Below are 24,025 nucleotides of genomic sequence, written 5' to 3'. Positions count from 1 at the left end.
AGGAATACCGGGTTGTCCAGCAACCGGCAATTGAACATTCGGTAAAGGTGGAGCCGTAGCACCTTGTGCATACGGTGGAGGTGACCTTAACAAATAAGACAACAAAGGATCATTTTCGGGGTCCTCCAGTATCTTAGCTGTTTTCGATGGCAAGGCAGGATAGCACTTGTCAATCGCTAAATTATGCTCTCTAATGGCCACCTCTATGGCCTTCTCAGACTCGTTAACTTGCAGCTGTTTAGCCGCTTGTTCTAAAGTCAACTCTTCTTGCTCTTTCTGTTCTTTCTTCAATCTTTTAATTTCTCTCTGTTTAGATTCTTTTCGCCAGTAACGGAAAGAATCAAACATTGCCGGCCGGGCTTTCTTCCTAAACAATTTCGCCTCTAAATTATCAAGGATTTCGGGTTCAAAACTACCATGTAGTGGCCAACTAAGGACACCATCCTTTTTCGTATAGCGGACCCACACCTCATTATAAGATATAGGACCCACACCATGTTTACAGTACAAGTCGTATAAGGGAGTCCCAATCGGAGGAACCAGACATGAGTCCTCCAATCGTGAATCACTGTTGCAACCAAAACACGACAACATACAATTTCTCCGACTTACCATTTTGCAATCCGGAACACAGAACAAACAAAACACGAAACAGATATGTGCACCTGAACCAAGAACTTAGGCCTACCAAAAGCGAACTGATGTATCGATACCCAAAACTAAGCCAAATAGATTATCGTAACCAGAACAACGAATGATAATCTTACGAAACCAAACCAAACCAAGAACCAAAAAAGGATTTTAACAACCCTCACGAAGTAACCAACTAGCAACCACTGAATACTTAACTGAGGCACTGAAGACGTCACCAAGGAGAAACCCGTCACGTTTCGCCGTACTAAGGACTGCACCTCGGGTCCAAGACAGGGCGACGGTCAAGGCAACGGCCCACTGCAGCCGTCCTGAACGGGAACCCTCGTGGAAGAGAACTTCGGGCCACTTTTGCGATATGCCGGGATCGATGAAGTGGGGCGCCTCCCTCAGGAATCTTCACACGAAGCTTCTCGAACTCGTCAGGCTTTTGGACCGGTACCGAATGACGTCGCCCCACGTTGGGCGCCAATTGGAGTTCTGGACTTTTTGGTTCCGTCCAGAGGTGTCAGGGAACAACACCCGAAGACCCCGGAGTTCCACCTGCCTTGGTGCACAAATAAACAGAAACACGGGCTTCTCGATGGTGGCGTCAAAGACCAAAGGTTTATTACTGCAGGGACACAGAAGTCACAGAAACCACGCATGGGCAGTGTCTAGGAGCCTGTTCGATTTGTACATAGAGGGTTGCTCCTTATATACTAAAAATTGTGCTCCAGGCAAATACTTCACATGTTAGTACATTCCCAAACCTTTGTGTCCTAAACAATAAATATTTGGCGTTACACAGGAACTGTCGATAATATCTGATGCCAAACATTACGAAGAGGGGTTCCCACTAGTTCATCACAATCCCTTGTCAATATTGTATTCAAGAGCCGGACCGCCTCATCGTAAATTTCGTTGCCTCCCCCTAATAAAGATTCAGAAAGAAAGGAACAGAGCCAGGTGTGGAAGATAGAAAAGTGGGATAAGGGATGTTTGTGGGTTGTAAATGGGCAAGGCTACCGGCTTCGGCCGCCTAATCATGATCGGGACAATGGGCACGAGAACCAGTTCGGTAGGGCTGGCCTCGGGCAGAGGAGGCAGCCTTTGTCGAGTCATGCAGCTACAGCGTGTTCTGTTCCAAGGTGCACGTGTCACTAAAGAGGTGAATCGTCGGCTAAGCCTACGTGTCCTTAATCGAAATGAAATGATCAGAGGTTATTGCGTATGTGAGGGCAAGAAACACAAAATGGCTGCCATGATCTAAGATGGATGCCATGGGTAGATCAGAAATGTGTTTGTAACAGGAGTACTCTTGCTCGTAGCGTAGCGAAAACACCAGGATATGCTAAATGGATCATTTGCGGTTCGCTGATACCAATATTATGTATTTCCGACGATATTGAAAACACGGGTTCAAATCGTCACGGAACCTCAGCGTGTCGTCCATATTATGCGAGAGGGCTTCGTAGGCTAAGTCCGAACAAAGTGAGTGTGCTTCTTTGGAAGCCACCACGGCTGACACCTTTGATAGGAGGGAACTTTGTTAAGTAGGAATGCCACTTAGTATAGTGTAGGGACAGTTTAATCTGGATTTATTCCTTCCTTTTCTGATGCCGACTAAAACCCAGGTTATTGCAATTCTTGTTAGCCTGATGATTTTGGAATTGATACTTGTATTGTTTCTTAGTCGATTAAGACTTTTCCGTAGAATTATGTTTGTATTAGTGCCTGTTTACCTTCTGAATCTTTTGCTGAGGTGTTTATATACCCAACTGTTTTTGGCTTTGTAATAAATCTTTAAACTCGATCTTTAGTAAGTGGTTCTTTGGGGAAAGCAATGGGGATCGTTCAAGTTGATATTACACTGTTAGGATAGATTGCCTTCTACACTCTATGACAGGTAAAAAGGTCTAGTCGACCTGTGACGGGATTCTAGAAAATGCTATTCTAATTCTAGAGCAGAAATCCCGCCTTTCCAGTTGGTAGCAGAGTAGGATGGTTTATCTTCTGGAGTGAGGGTAATCTAGGTTAGGTTAAGATTTCCTCAAGGCCCATAGATATCGGGAGATGTGCGTCCGCAGAACCGCGGACGGAGGATGGCGTTCCATGGAAAATGACGGAGAGTGACGGTGCGGCAGAAAGCAGCAGGTCGTAAGAGAGTGAGTATGAAAAGGGTCATGCGTGTTAGATTGCGGTGTGCATTGTCTTGTTGAATTGTGTTGTCTAGCGGAGTTGAGTGCCTGTAGTGTGAAAGGAGATCAGGTTGTGAGAGCGCGCAACCGGTGAAAATCTTAGACTCAAGGAGAGTTTAAGTGGTTCGGGTGTATCGAACACCCACAGTAATTGTCGACCATTGTAAGGGGGTCATGAGGTACCATTGATCGCCCGCAGGACCGAGATAGGGGGAACGAATGTGTGAATGCGTGGGTAACGGACGCTGGTCGAAATTTGCCGTGTGTATGTAACCTATCAGAGGGGCGATTGTCTGGTCGTTAAGTGGACAGACATTTGCCAGTTCGGTGATAATTACAGTCAGACTGTGGACGTACAGTCAAGGAAGTGTTTGCTTGGTCGGAAGTGATCATTTCAAGTGTATGATTGGGACGCATAAATGACCGAAAGACGAGCGGGGAAAGGAGGGGAACTGCTGCGAAGTGGAGGCGAGTGACGTCAGAAAGAGCCGCGCTGGGATAGGACGGTTAATGTGGAGCCGCGCTGAGATTGGGCGGTTAGTGAGAAGCAAGTGACGTCAGAAGAGAGCCGCGCTGGGATAGGGCGGTTAGAGTAAAGCCGCGCTGCGATTGGTGGATTGTCATTGGGAAGTAAACGAGCACTGTAAACAAGGAAACGTTGTAGGTTTCATCATGAAATGTCTAAAAGCATTGCGAAGCTGTTTTAAGGGAGAAAAGAAGCTAGAACCTCGGGGTGGGGAAAAGGCTCCTCCCGAGGATACGCCAGCCCATTACATGGCTACGAATGTTGGGTTGCATACCATATTGTGGCTTGAGAACTGGTGTAAGATGACTGACGGAAGTGAGGAGTTGACTTTTCCTACATATGGAACGTTTAGATTGGAGGTGTTGTACCAGTTAAAAGCGACTATGGCTTCTTTGCGGCCGTTGCCTAGACCAACACAGTTTGAAGCATTAAATGCATGGATCAGGGAAGCCTACGAAAAGAACAGAGATAGGCGACAGGAGAGAGTGAAGAGATCAGTTAGGGCGGTACAGGATGCGAGATGGGATGCACTGGCCAAGAGGTGGAGAGTGCAGACCATCGAAGGAGACAGGTTATACCCATTGTTGGAGAATGTAGGAGATGCCCAAAGAAAGAACACAGAGGATGATGACAGCGAGACGGAGGACAGTCTGATAGAGAGAATGTTGTCAGAGATGCCACCTTCATATAATCCAGAGATAAAAGGGAGTCCCGCACCACCAATGGGAAGAGAGGCATCTGTAGTAGACGGCGGAGTCTTAAGGGAGAGCAACTTGGGCCCAGTAGGGGACTGGTCCGGCTCAGTAGAAGGAGAGGGGGTATCTCAGCAGTCCCCAGAAGTGAGAGTAGTGGAAAGATTTACAGTGCAGAAAGTACACTGCGAAGAGGGAGTCAGTACCCAGAGGCTACCAGATGCTCTTACGGTACCTGTCACCATAGGTCCCATAGTATCAGTGTACAACCCTGAACAGACACAAAACGAGAGTCTGCCACAAATAGATAGAGAAAGGAGTACCAGCGAAGGTAGAAGTAATGTGGCGGACGAGTGGAACCAATGGTCCAGACCTATAGAAAGGAGCACCCCTTTGGCAGCATCGGCAGACTCATCCAGAGAACAGGGGGGTTTAAGAGGACCGATGGATTTAAGAGGGCCACGGCCAAGGTCGATCAGAGAATTGAGGCCAGATTTGTGAACTTGGGAGACGGTCGTGGATACCCAGAGCGACAGGTCAAGGGATGGTTATGGCAATGGAGGTCAAGACAATAGGGGAGTGTCTCACTGTACGTCTAATGGAAGCAGACATGAATGGGACCGTGGGGGGGGAGGAAAATAGGGGAGCGTCCCCCCCTGCATCTACAGATAGAAGACAAGACTGGGACCGTGAAAGATGGGAGCGAGGAAGTGTTCCCCATAACACACCCGAGGAGGACAGACGAGTGAGTCAGGAATGTAAGGGGAGGGACTCTAGTGAAACCTCTAGTCAAGGCACATTGAGGGCAGCGATAAAGACAAGGAGAATCGATGTGCTGAGACTTAAATCAGAGATGGAGGAAATATTGGAAGGTACCCTGCCTCTGGAGAGAATAGAACTCTATGAACCAGATGAACTGTTGTTCGTAGCGAAAGATGCTACTCGCAGGGCTAGGACAGCTCATGAGAAATTGTCCGAACTAGCGGACAAGTATTCTGTGGATTTGACGAAGACCAAAGCATTGCAGGGTGGCCATAGGTTGCAGTATTCGGATCAAGATCTAAAAGAGAAGAGAGTGATCGGATTGAAAACCCACATCAGAGAATTAATTGTGGGAATCCGAACATGGGTCCAATTGGAGAAGTGGGAGGAAAGGTGGTCAAGGAAAAAAGAGTGTTAGACGAAGCGCTATTGAGGCAGCACCGGGAGCGGGGCTGATGCACGCAGAAGCATACCCCTCGAGGGAGGTGGCTCATGGGGGATATGTGCATGTACCTTGGAGTAGGGGAGATTTGGCTGCCTTTACAAACACATTTCCTAAATTGAGGGAGAGTCCAGTAGAATGGTACAAGCAGGTTCGTTAAGATCTCAAAGGTACTGTGGGTTGACCTGAACATGTTGTTTGACATTGTAGTCCCAGGAGACCTGTGGGTAGCATGTAAGGTCAGCGTTGAATGGCCCACAGAGGAGCCAGAACGAGATGCAGCCACGAATGGTCCCTCACCTAGGGTGATGATGAAGTACGAGCAGGCGATTACGTGGTTAAAGACTAAGGTACCACCACAGGACGTAGATTGGATGAAAATAGATCGCACTAGACAAGAACCGAAAGAGACAGTCCATGGGTACTATGAAAGATTATTGCAGATATTCAAGCAGTGCAGTGGATTGGATGTGATGGATCCAAAGGACATGGGACAGTTTGTGTCCAAGTTTGTTCTGGGACTGAGACCCGATATCTGTCTCATGATACAACAACATTTGATTTGTTGGCAGAACAAGCCTCTGGACGAGATCCTGAGGTATGCCAGGTACTGCAGTGATGAGATAGACTCTAAGACTAAGAAGCTCAAGGATAGGCTGATGTTAGTCCAGATGCAACCGGGAGGACAGGGTCAGTCTGGAAATGGAACAATAGGGAGGAAATCGGGTGGGCAGAAAAGAGACAGTGAGGATGGCCCAAGGCCAAGAGTAGACCTGGCGACCCTGAAAAAGACAACTAAGTGTCATCAGTGTCATGAGATCGAGCATTGGAGACGCGAGTGTCCCCATAACCCGGAAAATCAGGTACAGGAGGAGGAGGAGGAAAGTCAGGCCCCTCAAGTACCGAGGGCAACAGTAGCTAAGTTCAAAGCGGCAAAAGGGGGGACTCCTGCTCCTAGAGCTCCAGTTCCCCAGCCACCGAAGATTTCGGCAGGGAACAAGGTTTACCAGCAGATGCCTTTTATGATAGAAGGAGACGAGTACTATCATTTTGATCCAGCGACAGGACGGTGCCTGAGTGAAGAGGAGGATTGTACCCTAGGAGCAGTATTGGAGATAGACCTGAGGGGACCCTTTGTAGAAGCTGATGTAGCTGGACACCCCACCACCTTTCTGGTGGATACGGGTGCTGCTCGTTCTACTGTACGGTCTGCAGTAGTTCCTAACTTACCACTTTCCGGACAGACTATCCAAGTTGTAGGGGTCGCAAATCGGAGGATGACAAACCCACTGACTGAGCCAGTCCCAGTAAAAATAGGGAATTTCAGGGACAGCCACCAATTTGTGGTATGCGATTCTAGTCCTGTGTGTCTGTTAGGAAGGGATCTGTTGTGTAAACTTAATTGCACCATCTACTGTACACCTAAGGGAGTAGAGTTAGAGACAAATGATGATGATGCTGCCTTTAAGGTTGCAAACACACATGTGTGCATAGAACTGTATCCTGCACTAACGGTGGAGGAACTCCCCTGGGATTTGAGAGAGGCAGTCAGACAGGAAGTTTGGGACTTTACAGGAGAGGAGATTGGATTGATCAAAGGAGTGGAGCCAGTTAAGATTCAAGTGAGACCTAATGCAGAGTTTCCAAGAACACCCCAATACAAGTTGACTCCAGAAACAATTGCGGGAATAAGACCTGTGATTGAATCCATGATTAGACAGGGAATTCTGAAGGAAGTAATGGGCAGTCCATGTAACTCTCCGATCATGGGCTTGCAGAAGCCTAGCGGGAAGTTCAGGATTGTGCAGGATTTACTAAAAGTGAACGACATAGTTGTTCCATGCTGTCCAGTGGTACCGAATCCTTCAGTGATATTGTTTCAGATACCGGCACAGGCTGAGTGGTTCACAGTGATAGATTTGTGTCAAGCTTTCTTCTCGATACCATTACATGAGGAGAGACAATTTCTTTTCGCTTTTAAGCTGGAAGATCGTGTGTTAACATGGTGTCGTATCCCTCAGGGGTATACAGAGAGCCCATCGATTTTTAATCAATTGTTGAAAAGAAATCTTGAGAGTCTAGTACTGCCGCAGAACTCGGTTCTCGTACAGTACATAGACGACCTCCTTGTTGCATCAGAGACAGAAGATGCGTGTAGAATTGGCACCATTGCTTTGTTGAACCATCTGGCGGAAAATGGTCACAAGGTATCTCCCAGCAAGCTACAGTACTGTCTGTCTGAAGTCCAGTATCTGGGACACAGAATAGAAAAGGGTAAACTGAAGGTATCTCCGGATAGGATAGAGGCCATAATGAAAATTATAGTGCCCTCGACACAGAGAAAGGTTAGAATGTTTTTGGGGATGGTTGGCTACTGTCACCAGTGGATTGCCAACTTTTCCCTGAAAGCGAAACCCCTGCAGAAACTGACGCTCAAGGACGTGAGTGATCCAGTACCATGGGACACAGACTGCATGATGGCTTTCCTTGAGTTGCGAGACGACTTATGTCGTGCTCCGGCTCTGGGAATGCCTGATTACAACAAATTGTTTTATTGTCTGCTGCGAGCGAGAGGGTTGTGCTTTGGCAGTTTTAACGCAAGATCATGGAGTGTCCGTAGACCAGTTGCTTATTTCTTGGCTACCTTAGACCCAGTAGCCGCAGCGTTGCCCGGATGTCTCAAATCCGTTGCTGCAACAGGTGTCAGCATTGAAAGATGTGAAAGCATTGTGATGGGACATCCATTGGTGGTACATGTTCCACATTCAGTAGAACTGTTGATGACCAGGACCAAAACGCAGCACTTGACCAACAATAGGCTCACACGCTACGAGCAGGTCATACTTGCCGCGGAGAATGTGACCCTTAAGAGGTGCTCGGTTTTGAACCCTGCTACGTTAATGCCATTGCCAAATGTCTTAGATGATGATTGTGAAGATCACGACTGCCTTGAGGTGACTGAACTGTGCACCAAACCTAGACCAGACATTGTCGATGAGCCATTGGTAGACCCCGATGAAATTTACTTTGTTGATGGCTCATGCATAAGAGACAGTGCTGGACAGTTAAGAGCGGCTTTTGCTGTTTGCACGATTCATGGGATAGTCGAAGCTGCCTGCCTGGAAGGAGTACACTCCGCTCAGGTGGCTGAGATAATTGCACTGACGCGTGCCTGTTTGGCAGCCAACAAAATTCGAATCACCATATACACAGACAGCCAATATGGGTTTGGTGTGGTTCATGACTTCGGTCAGTTGTGGTCTCAAAGGGGTTACATCACATCGTCAGGTTCCCCTATCAGGAATGGAGAATTTGTCAGGTTACTGCTGGAGGCTCTGCAAGGTCCAGCAGAAATTGCTGTGGTGAAATGTACAGCACACAGCAAAGGTGCTGATTTTGTGTCCTTGGGTAATCGTTATGCTGATGACGTTGCACGCTATTGTGCAGAACAGGGTTACTCATTTACTGACCAAGTTATCGAAGGGACGCAGGGAGGGACCGAGCTAAACATGATACTCGAAGTGGCTGATACCTGGGATGAATTGAGTAAGATGCAGGAACAAGCGTCAGAGTTCGAGAAAAGAGTGTGGGTAACCTCTGGTTGTGTCAGAGGGGAATTGGACTTGTGGATTTCAGCTGATGGGAGAGCTGTGTTGCGGAATAAGCTGGTGAGCCCGATGACTCGACAGATACATGGTCCTGTGCATTTGGGAAGGGATGCAATGATGCGAGTGTTCAGGCAGACTTGGTACAATCCCAAGTTTCAAACGGCTGCGGAAGCAGTATGTCAGAGGTGTGTTACATGTCAACAAATGAATGTTGGGAAAAGGACACCAGTCACACTGAGTCACATTGGAAGGTCTGGTGGGCCTTTCAATAGGATGCAACTGGATTTCATTGAAATGCTGAGGTGTAATCGCCTCAGATATGTTTTGGTGATTGTATGTGTGTTTTCCAGGTGGGTTGAGGCATACCCAACTCGTAGGTGCGATACACTCACAGTAGCAAAATTATTGTTGAGGGAGTTAGTGCCAAGATTCGGGGTCCCGACCTCTTTGGAATTGGACAGAGGGACGCATTTTAACAGTGAAGTTGTGAAAATGCTCTGTTCTGCACTGACCATTGATCAGAGACTGCATTGTAGCTATCGACCAGAGGCTTCTGGCTTAGTAGAGCAAATAAATGGAACACTCAAGGCTCAAATGGCGAAAGTGTGCTCATCCACGTCCCTGAAATGGCCAGATGCTTTACCGTTGGTGCTAATGAGCTTACGTAGTACACCAGACAGGAGGACAGGACTCTCATCCCATGAGGTGTTGATGGGGAGGGCTATGAGATTGCCGTCTGTCCCTTCAGCAGCCTTGTTAAATATCACAGATGATCTGATTCTTGACTACTGCAAGGGACTATCTGATGTCATCCATTCTGTGTCTCTTCAGGTGCAGACTGCTGAAATCCCGGCTTCTAGAGACCTTTGTCACGACCTGTGTCCAGGTGACTGGGTCCTGGTGTGGAAGCACGTGAGAAAGAGCTGCCTGGATGTGCGCTGGCGAGGCCCCTTTCAGGTTATCCTGGTGACGAACACTGCCGTGAAGTGTGGTGGATTGCCGAACTGAATACATGCTTCTCACACCCAAAGAGTTCCAGCACCCCTGGAAGAAACAGCTCCTCTCGTTGATGGAAATCCAGCTGTGGAGGAAGATCCACTAGAGGGGACAAGTCAAGCTGTGGGGGTGTCTGAAGAAGCTGGTAATTCATCCGACCGAGCTGAAGGCGATCACGACGACAGTGAGACGGAATCTGCCTCTGAATGGGGAAGTTGCTGTGAAGGTGATCTCAACCCAGAGCAAGCTGAAGGCAGTGATAAGCAGGGTGTGACAACGAGAAGCAGAGGAGTGAACAGCACAGAGGCAAGTTGGCCTGAGAGGCGAAGACGACTGAACGTGAGGCTGACCTCTGAAAGAGATCTTGCACCTGTATCTGAAGAATCAGACCTGGAAGGGGGAAATCAAGAGTCAGAGCAAAAAGGTCCGAGGAGATCAAGGAGGGTGAGAGTACCTTGTCGAAGATACGCCACTCCGGAGTGGACCTACCCTTTGGCAAATGCCAGGTGTACTGAGGTCCGGGAGGGTGAGGTCAGTGACTGTGACCAGTACGATCCCCAACGTTAAGTTGGAAGTGATACTGTTGGTACCTGGACTGGAAATTGAAGGCATACTGACACTCACAATTCCTAATCCCCCTTACCTAAGCAAGATACGTGACTTAATCCTGAATAGATTGATCTTTCCTACATTTGGTCCTGAGATACCTGCTTATGAATCAGTAGTCCTTCGGATGGAACTCTTGGATTACGTGCTATGTGCTGTTGGAGAAAATATCATCATTGATCATTAAAGACTTTGTAAATAGCTGTTAAATATATCTAGGGCCGAGAGGAAGAAGAAGAAATGTAGGGACTTCCCTGAGAGGACGGAGAAGGGTTAGGGTTGTCTGGCGTGGATGCAATTGGAGAACTAAAAGGAATCCTGCTTCCAGAGGTGGTTCAAGAACTTTAAAAAGCAAAGAAAAGAGGCTTTGTGTTGTTGCTGGAAACAGACCACACTGTTCTGAGATCATGGAGGCTGGGAACCCGACTCGTAGGGCAAAGTGTATTATAGGCACACTTATAGGGGTAGTGATATTCTTTATATTTTTAGTAGTTTTAGTTTCTTATTTAGCACCACAAAAGCAGGAAGTGGAGGTCAAGGGAACGCCTACACCTACCACTCCTAGCCAGAAAGAGGTTAACATAGGAGCTGAGAAAGCTTTGCTAGTAGAAGAAAGCCGTAGATTACATGCAGATTTGTCTAAAGGAAACTTTGGAAAGAATGCGTATGCAAAGTTGTTGTATGAGTACATTGATGCGATGGATGCGAAAGATTGTTATGTGTGTATGCAATTGCCGGCTTCAGTAGACGAGGGTATTAGATACCATCACCTGCCATTGACATATGGAATTTCATGTAGTTTGCTGCTTAGCATATTTTATGGGCGGAATCATTTTGAATATTTCTTTTCGAATTATGATGCTGTGCTTCCAGAGGTCCCTGCTTATAAACACTTGAATAAGTGGGATTACTATAAGTCAGAGGATAGACTTAGATACTTTTTCATTCCAACACGAGAATTGGACACCTCATATGCTCACCGACACAATTTGACCTGCTCATTGGCAGAGGTAGAGAAGAAGTTCATAGAACAGGTAGAGGATAGGTATCAAAAACAAAAGCAGTTGCAGGCGTCGGGGCAAGGTAAAGTAGATTGGACGGATGAGGAGAAGTTGCATAAGACAAGGGGAAGCTATGGTCCGATAGCATTGGACGAGGTACAGAAAGGGAAGTTGTGCCTTCACAGACCACAGACGTATTATGAAAATGTGTATGTGGGCCATACAACTTGCGAACACACTTTCACATTGGAATATTACACCAAGGATTTCCTGAAGAGTGTGGTACAAGTGATCCCTAGGGTGTACTTTGTCTGTGGGAAAAATGCGTACGTGAGATTGCCGGATAAGTGGTATGGGACATGTTACCTGGTGATTATTTTTCCTAAGATATACCACACCGAGGACTTTGCTCTCTTGGAAGGTGGACACTTGACGAGGGTAAAGCGAGGAGAGAGTTCTGGTGCAATAGTGGGTGATGTGTTTGGAGCTGCGATACCAATGTTGGGAGTGATCTTGAATGACGTGAAGATACGGCGGTTGGCAACTGTGGTAGATGAACTGTCAATGAGTACAGCTAAGTCATTGGTGTTGATTGAGGGTGAGATGCTGTCGATAAGAACAATGGTTTTGCAGAACCGTCTTGCTCTAGACGTCCTTCTGGCGAAAGAGGGCGGAGTCTGTAAACTTTTAATGGTTCAGGAATGTTGCACGTATATTCCAGATAATTCCAAGGATCTGAAGAAATATATACGTAACATTACTGGAATTCATTACGAAATTGAGGATTTGACGCAAGAGAATGCATGGGAAACAGTCGGCAAGGGATTTGGAAATGTTGGAAACTGGTTTGCAAGCCTGGGAAGGAGTTTCCTTGGATATATATTGAAACCCCTTATCATCATAGTGGCATGTGTCGAGGTGCCGGGTTTTCAGGAACCCGTTGGTGCCAGGGGAAAAACACCCAAAGACCTCTGAGTTCTCCCCGTTCTGGACCACAAAAACAGAGAGTCTTCTAGGTGAAGTCAAGGATCGAGTTTTATTGGCTGCAACCAAGTAACAAGCGTCCTAGAAGTACAACAGCACGGGATGTAAGTTCTCAGGAGACTGTTCGCTTTTACAGAACCAGCCTTCTCCCTTTATACTAAAATATATGCTCTAGGCAAGAATTCTTTAGTTTATAACACGGTCATACACATATTTCCACAACAAAACAAAAAGCAAAGTCATGATGGCAAACCCACATTTTCGATGTCCAGTTTGTGATAGATGACCCAGCCCGGCCCAGAACTACCATCAGATATCGATGAAACCCCAATAAACTCGGGCACCTCCTCATCGTAAAACTGGTCATAAACCATAAACAGGGACATGTGTATGTGTGTGGATAACATGGTTTGTATGTAGTGAATGGTTTATGGCATGTTGTGCCTTGATGCTATCTTACTCGGCCACTGGGCGAGGAACCGCCCGAACAGGTTTGGCTGGAGGCAGTGGAGTCAGCTCGGCCAGGTCACGGGGAAGTCAGCTAAGGTGGACGGGTCCTTTCAGATTGAATTCGGCCTTAATCAATTGACTATATAAGGGCAAGCCACAAGATGGATGCCGTTCACAAAATGGGATCCGAGGGTTCGAGACGGAAACCATGATTTAAAGGTGATAGCATCACTCAATCACAACGCAAATGCCTAGGGATAATGTCTTAATCATTACCGGTCTGCCGACACCAAATTCGTCATGGTACGATGATTTTTTGTGACACGAATGTTGGGCCTCGGTACCATATTATAGCAGGGTCCAGATTTTTCAGAACCACAGACCCTCCTTTTGCCCTTATATAGGCAATAACTCATGCTAATCTGAGTCCAAATCTGTATTCATGAAGTCATGGAGATGCTGCTGTAGCATCATTCTGTTGCTCAGTTCGTCACTTGACACAGGCTTCCTTACACATGGTGTAGCACAGAGGCCACATATTGCAGGAGCGCACTGTATACACAGGCAGAACATAAACAGAATGGCTAAGATCATTCCAATAAATATCAGAATTTTCCATCCCCAGGCAGATATCAGTTCCCAGAACCACCCTAGCAAGGACCAATCTCCTTTGTCCACGTGGATGGAATCAGAGATCTTGTGCAGTTTTGAGATGGCCTGGTACACTGTCGGAGCATTATCAGGAATGAAAATGCAGTAAAAGGATTGGATCACTCTACATACCCCGCCACGGTCTGCAAGTATGACATCTAGGGCAACCCTATTTTGAAGAGTCATAAGGCGGTCCGACTGGAGCTCAGCAGTCAAGTTACTAAGGGCACCAGCCATTTCAATCACGGCGGATTCAACTACCCTCGTCAATTGGCGAATGTTCCTGCTGTTCACCATTGGCCCCCAAAACGGCAGAAAACCCTTTGCGAAGTCTCCAAACTCCTGCTCCGCAGTGTCGTCTTTACTCACGACACCCCTAACTGTCCTCGTCCGATGGTAATCTGCCTCGGCCATGTAAGTGGGTGGCAGCAGAAACAAGACAAAACATGTGCCCGAGAAGTCAGGGGGCAACCATGTATATGCTCTGTCGTGGCAGACGAAGTAGGTACCCTTAGCCGCTAAGAATGAAGGGGAGGTCTGAGATGAGAAAACATAAGTCTCAGTACAGACACTGTTCCCTAGCTGAGCTCTAGAGTTCTTGCCATTTCCCTGCAGACATAGGTGACCTTGGTGGGGTACTATCCAGATTGGGGAGGATTTCTTTGCTTTCTGACTCTCAGCCAAGGAAATTCCATATTGTGTTATATTCCATCTGCTGTAAGGCGTCAATTCATCTCTGGGAATCGTTTTGTATGTTTCGACATCTCTGCTCATATTTCTAATTCCCGCCACTAGCGCCTTGTTGCTTGAGTTTTTCCCCGGGACATATGGTTCGAGGGCAAACAGGAACATTGCTCGAATTGCCCACAGGGAACCATGGTAGCCAAATGGCAGGACAAAATACGGAATACCCTTATCTGTTGTGTGTGGCATAAGTCCACATACCCAACAGTTCATGGTGTTCATTACAGTTTGGTGATGGTGTAGGAGTTGGACGAATGAATTATTTACAAATTCTAATCTTCTGGCAGACTCGTGTTCAGGTAGAGGGTGGAAAGAATGCGGGGAAACAGTAGGAGGAGGTGTGGGCTGAGTGTTATGTACAAAGGTAACTCGAAATGTGAATAGAGTATAGTCAATCAAAAACAACATTATGCTACACAACATTAAAATGCATATTATTAAAAATTGTTTTCTCGCCATCACAATGCATATTTTCGTTTCAAAGTTCGTAGATCTAGCAGGTCTCTCTACCCTTGGAAACTCCATCCTCTATGTTGCTGCCCGCGGTGGGAGATTGATTCTGCTCAGGAGTGCTTCTGTTCAGTCCAGGGTAATTCCCTTAGACCAACCAGAATTGTCGACCTAAACATCTCCAGCTGCGCTTCCAAGGACTGGCAACCGCGACCCTAGCAGCAGAACCGGATGGCGGTTCGAAAATCAAAAATAAGCAAGTTCCCTGGGCGAGAGAGCTGCACAATCAAAAAAAATAGTTCTTGGGGGAAAGAAAAATCTGATTAGTTTACTTTTATTAGTTCGTTTTTCTTGGCATCAGATTATACCGTTGTTTCCCAGGTATGGTGTGGTCTTCAAACAATATTTCAGGTTCTGTAGTGTCCAACTGCATTGACGGTGGCACAAATCCTTGCAGAATATGGTCACTCTCCTTTTCTGTACCAGTTCCTTTCAAACTTGCATCACTGAAGGGCACAAAGCGAGGCACGGATTCAGTCTCTGAGTCGGCGACACCCTCCTGGACCCACCGGTCATAAGGCAGAGGCAGAGGGATCCGTTTACAATGGATCCCGTGGATCCAGTTCTTCTTTCCCTCCACCCGAACGGCTGATCTCGTGGAAAGAAGGACGAGGTATGGGCCGGTCCACCTGGGCTCTTCGTTCTTTGTTCGCTGAAAGTTCCGCACTAGGATCCAGGTGCCAGGTTCGATTGTGTGGCCTGGATCATCAGATGCTGGTGGAGAGGAACTGTGAACCTGTTGGTGTAAAACACGCAATTTAGTTGTCAATTCGTGCAAATAGTCAAGCAGTACAGGGTGCTCTATCTCACTGAGTTTCTTGGGCCTTGGCACTCCCCATATATTAGCTGGGCGGCCGAACACTATCTCGTGCGGACTAAGTCCCAGTCTAGAATGGACAGTCATTCTGGTAGATAGGAATGCTATAGGCAGGGCGTTAGGCCATTTACGACCTGTGCTGGCTTGGATCTTGGCCAATTTCAACTTTAACGTGCCGTTGTAGCATTCTACTAACCCAGCTGATTGGGGGTGATTTGCAGCGTGGAACTTCTGGTGTATGCCTAGACACTCACACACTCTCTTCATCACTCGTCCCACGAATTCACTTCCATTATCACTCCAGACAATTCTAGGCATACCGTACCTAGGGAAGAATTCTTTGACAAGGGCTTTGGCTGTGGACAAGGCAGTATTGTCCTTAAGGGGATACGCTTCCACCCAACAAGCACGTATTTCAGATTGTTGCACCTCTCCATGTGGATGAAATCAAGCTGCAAAACCTCGAACGGATACGTTGGAGGCGCAAAATGACCAGCTGGAGTTGGAGTTCCCCTACCGGGATTGTACTTCAAACACACCATACAATTCTTGACCAAGTTCTCTGCACATTTTGGGATACCACTATTCTGCCATACTGGGGCCAACAACTTACAGATTCCTTTCACACTGATGTGAGCCATCCCATGAGCCATTGTCACCACTGCAAGTACATATGCGTCGGGTAACAGCCATCTCTGATGCTCTGACAATTCGACCCAACAACCATTCGCATCCAATCTACCCTTGCTTTCTCTCCATTCATTCACCTCTTTCTCAGTGGCCTCAGACTGTATAGACTTCACACTTTCAATAGTGTCCTCACACATACCCACATCAGCAATCCATCTCGCAGGACCTACAACATACATTCGACTCATTGCGTTCCTTGCAGTCTCTTTCGCAACTTCATCTGCGAATGCATTCCCACGACCAACATCATCTTGAATCTTTCTGTGTGCACTGCATTTCACAATCACAACTTGTAGTGGCAAGGTCAGTGACTCGAGAAGCTCGTTAACTAGCTGACCATGTTGTATTTTTGCACCATGCGACGTCAGGAACCCACGTTCACGCCACAATCGTCCAAAACTGTGAGCCACGCCAAAGGCGTACTGGCTGTCTGTATACACATTCACTCGTTTTCCTTTTGCCAACACACACGCTCTTGTAAGTGCAATTAACTCTGCTGCTTGCGCAGAATTGTGCGGGATGCGTGCAGTTTCTACAATCGTGTGCAATGTTGTCACCGCATATGCTGCAGTTGTATCACCATTTGGCAACTTGAAACATGAACCATCAACCCATAAAGCATCATTACATTCAGGAAGGGGAGTGTCCTGTAAGTCTACTCTCCCTTTTGTCTCTTCTTCTGTCCTGAAACAGCAATCATGTATTTCGACCTCATCTGTCTCTGCTGGAATGGGCAATAACGTGGCTGGGTTGAGTGTATCGTACCTCTTTATGTGTATGTGACTCGCTAACAGTGTCAGCTCAGAACTTGACAGTCGAGCACTAGTTAAGTGCTGTGTCTTCGTTCTGTTTAGTAAAATGTCTACTGCATGTGGGACCCTAACGATCAGTGTATTATTCATTACTAACCCAGCAGACTGTCGAATACAGACAGCTGCTGCAGCAGTGGCCCTCAAACAGCTTGGTAATGCCTTGGCTACAGGATCTAGAGTCGCGGAAAAGTACGCGCATGGACGCTGTTTGTCCCCAAAGGATTGTGTTAGGACTGATAATGCGCAACCTTCCTTCTCATGGACATATAATGTGAAAGGCTTACTGTAGTCGGGGTTGCCCAACACAGGAGCCGAACACAATGCACCACGCAACTCGTGAAAACTTTTCTGACAATCTTCAGACCAAGGCACAGGATTGGGTGTATCCTTACAGATTAGTGCCAGCAAAGGTTTGGCCAACCATGAGAAGTTCAGTAACCATTGTCTGCAATATGATGTAATGCCCAAGAAAGCACGCACTTCTCTCTGTGTCCTTGGGACACTCAATCTTGCAATTGCCTGTATTCTCTCTGGGGTCAGTTTCCTTCCCTCCTTCGATAACATGTGACCTAAGTAGGTCACTTCTTGTCGACAAAATTGCAATTTCGAAAGAGAGACTTTGTGCTTCATGTCACATAAATGACGCAACAACGTCAATGTGGCTTCCTTGCAAATCTCTTCAGTATCTGCAGCGACCAGCAAATCGTCTACCTACTGAATGAGAGTCGCACCATCAGGTAAAACAATCGTGTCAAGTTGTGATTTCAGGGCTTGACTGAATATAGATGGACTTTCACAGTAGCCCTGAGGAGCGCGTTTGAAGCGGAAGCTTCGTCCTCCTAAATTGAAGCCAAAAATATCTCTGCTCTCCTCAGCAATCGGGATGCTGAAGAAAGCGTTCTTCAAATCAATCACCGAGAACCAAGTGGCTGAAGCTGGAACCATAGTCAATAGGGCAGTAATGTCGGGAACAACTGGAAACTGTGGCACAACAATCTTGTTCACTTCTCTAAGATCAATCACAAATCTGTACACAGGTGACTGTGACGGATCAGTACGCTTTAAGACTGGCAAAATAGGACTGTTACAAATGTTGCCTGTTGTCTCTTCAATGACATCTTTCTAAGTCAGATCGTAAATGATCGCTAACAACGCCTTTTCACATTCGCTAGAGATCTTGTATTGGGGAATACGTGGCAACCTAACATTGGCTCGCAATGTTATGACATATGGCGCTATCTCCAAAAGACCCACATCATTAGAACCAGTAGCCCAAAGTATGTCCGGAAGTGATGACAATTCTGTAGGGATATTCTCCTTTGACAAATACATTGGAGAAATCACTTTCTTACCTAGGGTAAGTTGTACTCCCGAAGGAGAACAGTACAAGGTCGCATATAATCTTTTTAACAAATCCAAACCTAACAAGTTTTCGCCACAACCTGTTGTAAGAATGAGGGGTGCTTCCAATTCACATGGTCCAACAGAAAGGGGCATAGGACAGGAAATCGGGTTCCTAACCAGGGCGCCAGAAAAACCTACTGAAACATTCATTTCGTCAGACAAAGGTTTGCCAGGAAGTTTTGAGTGCATAATAGAACTTTTTGTAGCACCAGTATCCAGCAGAAAAGGTTCTGACACACCTGATGTAATCACCTCAACATAAGGTCCATTCTGATCTACTGGAACTGAAACAACTCCCTCTCTTTGTCCATTACCCTCATTCTCGTTTTCTGCATAGTAGTCATCAGCATAGTACTGAGTTGTCCTAGAAGACGCATTATTCTGTTGATCAAAGCTATTCATGGAATTCTGAGGCGGAAAAGAAGTAGCATTCTGGGGGAAATTTCCATGGCCCCTACCTCTAGGAGCCTGTTGAACACCTCGCCCTCTTGCTCCAGAAACACCATTCAAACGTCGCAATAAAGCTGGACAACTATTCTTAAAATGACCCTCTTCCTTGCAGTACGGACACTGATTGGGACCATAGGGTAAACGCTGTTGAGAAGACTCGTTTCTTTGCGAGTTTCTCGAATAATGCTGTGGTTGCTGATAATCAGGCTGACTAGTAGTGCGAGGCAGATAGGCTTGCTGGAGAAGGACTTTAGTTTTCAAATCTTTAGTCTTTTTGTCTGCCTTATCTAACTCGTCTTTGCGCCTATTCTCGTAGTACTGGGCTGTGGCTAAAATCTGCGCTGACGTGGAAACAGCCCAAGCACTCTCTGAATCTTTCAACTTATTACACAGTTCAGGAAGCAGATTATGTACGAACTTGTCTACAAACAATCTTTGGCCACCCTCGGTAGCCATATCCTGACCACTATGATCGACGAAAGTCTCTTCAAACCTCGTGAAAAAGTCAGACACATTCTCATCCTTCTTCTGCTTGCACGCAGATAACTTGTCCCAATTCACACGTAATTCAGGCATTAAAGTTTTCATATATGTGATAATTCTACCAGGAAGTTCAGCTACCAAAGGCTCAGGCTTAGAGCCACCAACTTGTCTAGCATCAGCAGCAGCAATATTAGCCCATTTGTCACCTAATTCTTGATCATGATCTGCATGACGAATCTTACTCCATAAAGGTTGTGGAACAACATTCCCAAACAACATGTCTACATCTGCTAAGTTCATTATACATGAGCTGGCAGTCTGTGATAACTCCTTATAATATCCTGCAGGGTTTTTACGGGGATCAGGCAATGTCTGCTTGAGTGCTAAAACTTCAGATCTTTTCCAGGGGACATGTACCCATACACGCTGGAAATGTGGCAGAATTGCTGGATTCGCATTTGCGTCACCTTCCCTCCAAATTGGAGGAACCTCTCTCATGGGGTACTGTCGCGCCTTTTTCCTACCTGACATGTCATCCTCATACAGTGATCTAGAAACGTTTCCCTTACTTCTATAAGATAACAACAAATCTATTGCTCGTTCAACATCGGCACCTACAATCATGCCTTCATAAAACTTGAATCGCATACGGAATAATTCCTGCATTTTACGTTTTGGATCATTGTCTTGCAAGTCTTTGCAGAGGTATACACACATCTCTTCGAATACATATCTCTGAGTGGGTGCGTCCCACTGACTGAAGACTTCCATAACAGACTGAACATCATACTTTACAGTATCAGTAACCCATTTGCGTGCTAACTCATTCAGCACTTCTCTTTCCTGATAATCAGGCAGTTGACTACGCAACTGTCTACGTCCTGTTTTAGGGGTCGTCTTAGGCGACCCAAAGAAAGGTGAGAACAGACCAGTGACAGTACTTGCCACTCTCTGTCGAACAGAAGGAGAAGCTTGCGGAGAGGCAGACGTGCCAGAAAAGACAGGCTGATGTAAAGAGGAAGTCGAGGCAGTGGCAGAGGAAGTTGAGACAGTGGCAGAAGTAGTATCATGATAAACAGTTGGAGCAGTAGGCAAAGTCGTAGAAAAAGTAGATGGAGTATGTAGCGAAGGTGGCCGCCCTTGAGAGGGCTGCGCCGGAGAAGTAGGAACCAGCTGAAGAGGAGCTGGTGCTTGTGCAAGAACTGGAGTTCGTGCGCCGGGGCGCGGTATACCAAAGCGCTTCGGGGGTGCAGTAGCATTTAGTGCATATGGAGGTGGCGAACTCAGTAAATGGGACATTAAAGGATCTTTCTCAGACGTTCCTTTTGAACCTTGTCCTTCATGCGGCAACATTGGGTAGCATTTGTCTACTGCTAACTTCTCGCTTCTGATCATTTGCTTACTCTCTTGCTCTTCCTCATTGTCCCTGTATGCAACGGCAGCTTGTACCATTGACATACCTCTTTTATTTTTCTTTGCTAATTTCATTTCTTTCTGTTTGGCTTCTTTGCGCCATAAGCGAAAAGAGTCAAACATCGCCAGCCGGGCTTTCTTCTTAAACAGTTTGACCTCGAGGTTATCTAAAATTTCTGCGTCAAAGCTACCATATCAGGGCCATTTTAAAACACCATCTTTTCTGGTGTATTTTATCCACACTTCATTATATGTGATGGGGCCTACTCCGTGCTTCACATAGAGTTCATATGTTGGAGTTCCAATCGGAGGAACCGGACACGAATCCTCTAATCGGGAATCCCTTTTACAGCCAAGACAAAACAAGTTTCCAGTCTGCTAAGACCAGGCATCTTCGCTCACTAGTCTAGCTTCAAACTTCAAAGGATTATCGAATACGATATTTTCGTGAATACACAAATCCCTTGGTTTTGGCGCTTGCAAGTTCCAAACAAGGTGTATCTCAAGGATACCAAAACTAAGAATCAAACTAAGGACTGGGAGACGCTATACTTATACTTAACTGAAGTATTGATGATCGATGACGTCACTAGAAGACTCGTCTATCGTTTCGCTCTACCAAGGATCACTCGGTCCAAAACAGGGCGATAGTCAGGGCAGCAGTCCTTCGTAGCCGTCGGGACGCGGGGAACCTCGCAGCAAAGACCTTCGGAACCACGTCAACATACAGGGGTCGCTGAAGTGGCTAGCCGTCCTCTGGAATTTTCACACGAACATCTGGCTTGGACCGTCACCGCTTGATACCGCCCCGAGTTGGGCGCCAACTGAGGTGCCGGGTTTTTAGGAACCCGGTGGTGCCAGGGGAAAACACCCAAAGACCTCTGAGTTCTCCCTGTTCTGGACCACAGAAACACAGAGTCTTCTAGGTGAAGTCAAGGATCGAGTTTTATTGGCTGCAACCAAGTAACAAGCGTCCTAGAAGTACAACAGCACGGGATGTAAGTTCTCAGGAGACTGTTCATTTTTACAGAACCAGCCTTCTCCCTTTATACTAAAATATATGCTCTAGTCAAGAATTCTTTAGTTTATAACACAGTCATACACATATTTCCACAACAAAACAAAAAGCAAAGTCATGATGGCAAACCCATATTTTCGATGTCCAGTTTGTGATAGATGACCCAGCCCGGCCCAGAACTACCATCAGATATCGATGAAACCCCAATAAACTCGGGCACCTCCTCATCGTAAAACTGGTCATAAACCATAAACAGGGACAGGTGTATGTGTGTGGATAACATGGTTTGTATTTAGTGAATGGTTTATGGCATGTTGTGCCTTGATGCTATCTTACTCGGCCACTGGGCGAGGAACCGCCCGAACAGGTTTGGCTGGAGGCAGTGGAGTCAGCTCGGCCAGGTCATGGGGAAGTCAGCTAAGGTGGACGGGTCCTTTCAGATTGAATTCGGCCTTAATCAATTGACTATATAAGGGCAAGCCACAAGATGGATGCCGTTCACAAAATGGGATCCGAGGGTTCAAGACGGAAACCATGATTTAAGGGTGATAGCATCACTCAATCACGACGCAAATGCATAGGGATAATGTCCTAATCATTACCGGTCTGCCGACACCAAATTCGTCATGGTACGATGATATTTTGTGACACGAGTGTTGGGCCTCGGTACCATATTATAGCCGGGTCCAGACTTTTCAGAACCACAGTGTGATCGGATTATGGGGTTTGCTGAGACTGTATAAATGGTATAGGTCAAATAGGTTGGCAAGGTCGATGAGAGTGCAAGAGCAGAGAATGGAGAACTTACAAGACAATCAATATCGAAGTTTAAGGGCATTGGAGATGCTCAAGCGAGGGAACCTTGCGACAAGTTCTGTGTAGCTCGGTCCCTACCCTAAGAGGTGTTGGGTTGGTGGTGATGACACAGGTCATCAAAGGGGGGACTGAGAGAGCGCAAAACTGAGTTAGAAATTGTAGAGGTGCACCATATTCATGAATAATCAGCACCCACATATATAAAGGACAATAATCATGTTTAAATGTGATGTAGAGCTATGAAATAATGTGCCAGAATTTACATGGAGTAACGTAAAGTGTTTTGAAAGTACTAATGCCACGTTAATCTAGAAATACTGTTTGCAGTGAAGTATTAATCCAATTAAGGGATGGTCAATAAGTCATTAATGTATTAAGCTGCTTTATTAGAAATTCATTATTGTATTCATATAATGAGATAGAAGTGCTTAAGTTAGAAAATGTATTTAGAAGAGGGTATTTTGCTATAATGATGAAGGCTTAATGAACGAAAATGTATTGTTCATGTTAGGATGTGATACACAGAAACGTGCAGAGGCCCAGGTGTGGAAAAAACTGTGTAGGCCGAATTGAGAATGTTTCACTTGACATTAAATCATGGAAATGTCTTTTCTAGAAGGTTGCTTTTAGACAGTTAATTGCAAACAGCATGGAACTGTGAGCCGATTTATGTGCATTCTTTTGCAGGTGCAAGGTTAACTAGAGATTGTAGAAGAAGGGCCCATTGTGTATGAGCGTTAGGATGGTAGTCCCAGACATGGAGGAGTGACTGCGGAATATAGGGAAGCAACTTCAAGGGAAGAAGGCTCTGGGACCCAAGGACGTTTTCAACGGACAAGGATGAAGATGTCGTAGTGGAAATTTCAGAAAGTTAACACCTTTGAGAGGGGCGTACCTTAGGGCGTGTTGTCCATATTGTGGGGTTTTGTATTAGGGACAGCACCCCGAAGGAGAGGCAGAGCAGATGCGCATGAGGGAGAAGGAAGCTGTTGGACAGGCTGAGAGCTTTGCTATGCGAGAGTGATTCGTAGGCTAAGTCCGAACAAAGTGAGTGTGCTTCTTTGCAAGCCACCACGGCTGACACCTTTGATAGGAGGGAACTTTGTTAAGTAGGGATGTCACTTAGTATAGTGTAGGGACAGTTTAATCTGGATTTATTCCTTCCTTTTCCGATGCCTACTAAAACACAGGTTATTGCAATTCTTGTTAGCCTGATGATTTTGGAATTGATACTTGTATTGTTTCTTAGTCGATTAAGACTTTTCCGTAGAATTATGTTTGTATTAGTGCCTGTTTACCTTCTGAATCTTTTGCTGAGG

The sequence above is a fragment of the Lissotriton vulgaris genome, chromosome 9 (genome assembly GCF_964263255.1).
Source record: "Lissotriton vulgaris chromosome 9, aLisVul1.2, whole genome shotgun sequence".
Lineage (NCBI taxonomy): Eukaryota > Metazoa > Chordata > Amphibia > Caudata > Salamandridae > Lissotriton > Lissotriton vulgaris.
Note: the sequence above shows the minus strand (reverse complement) of the source record.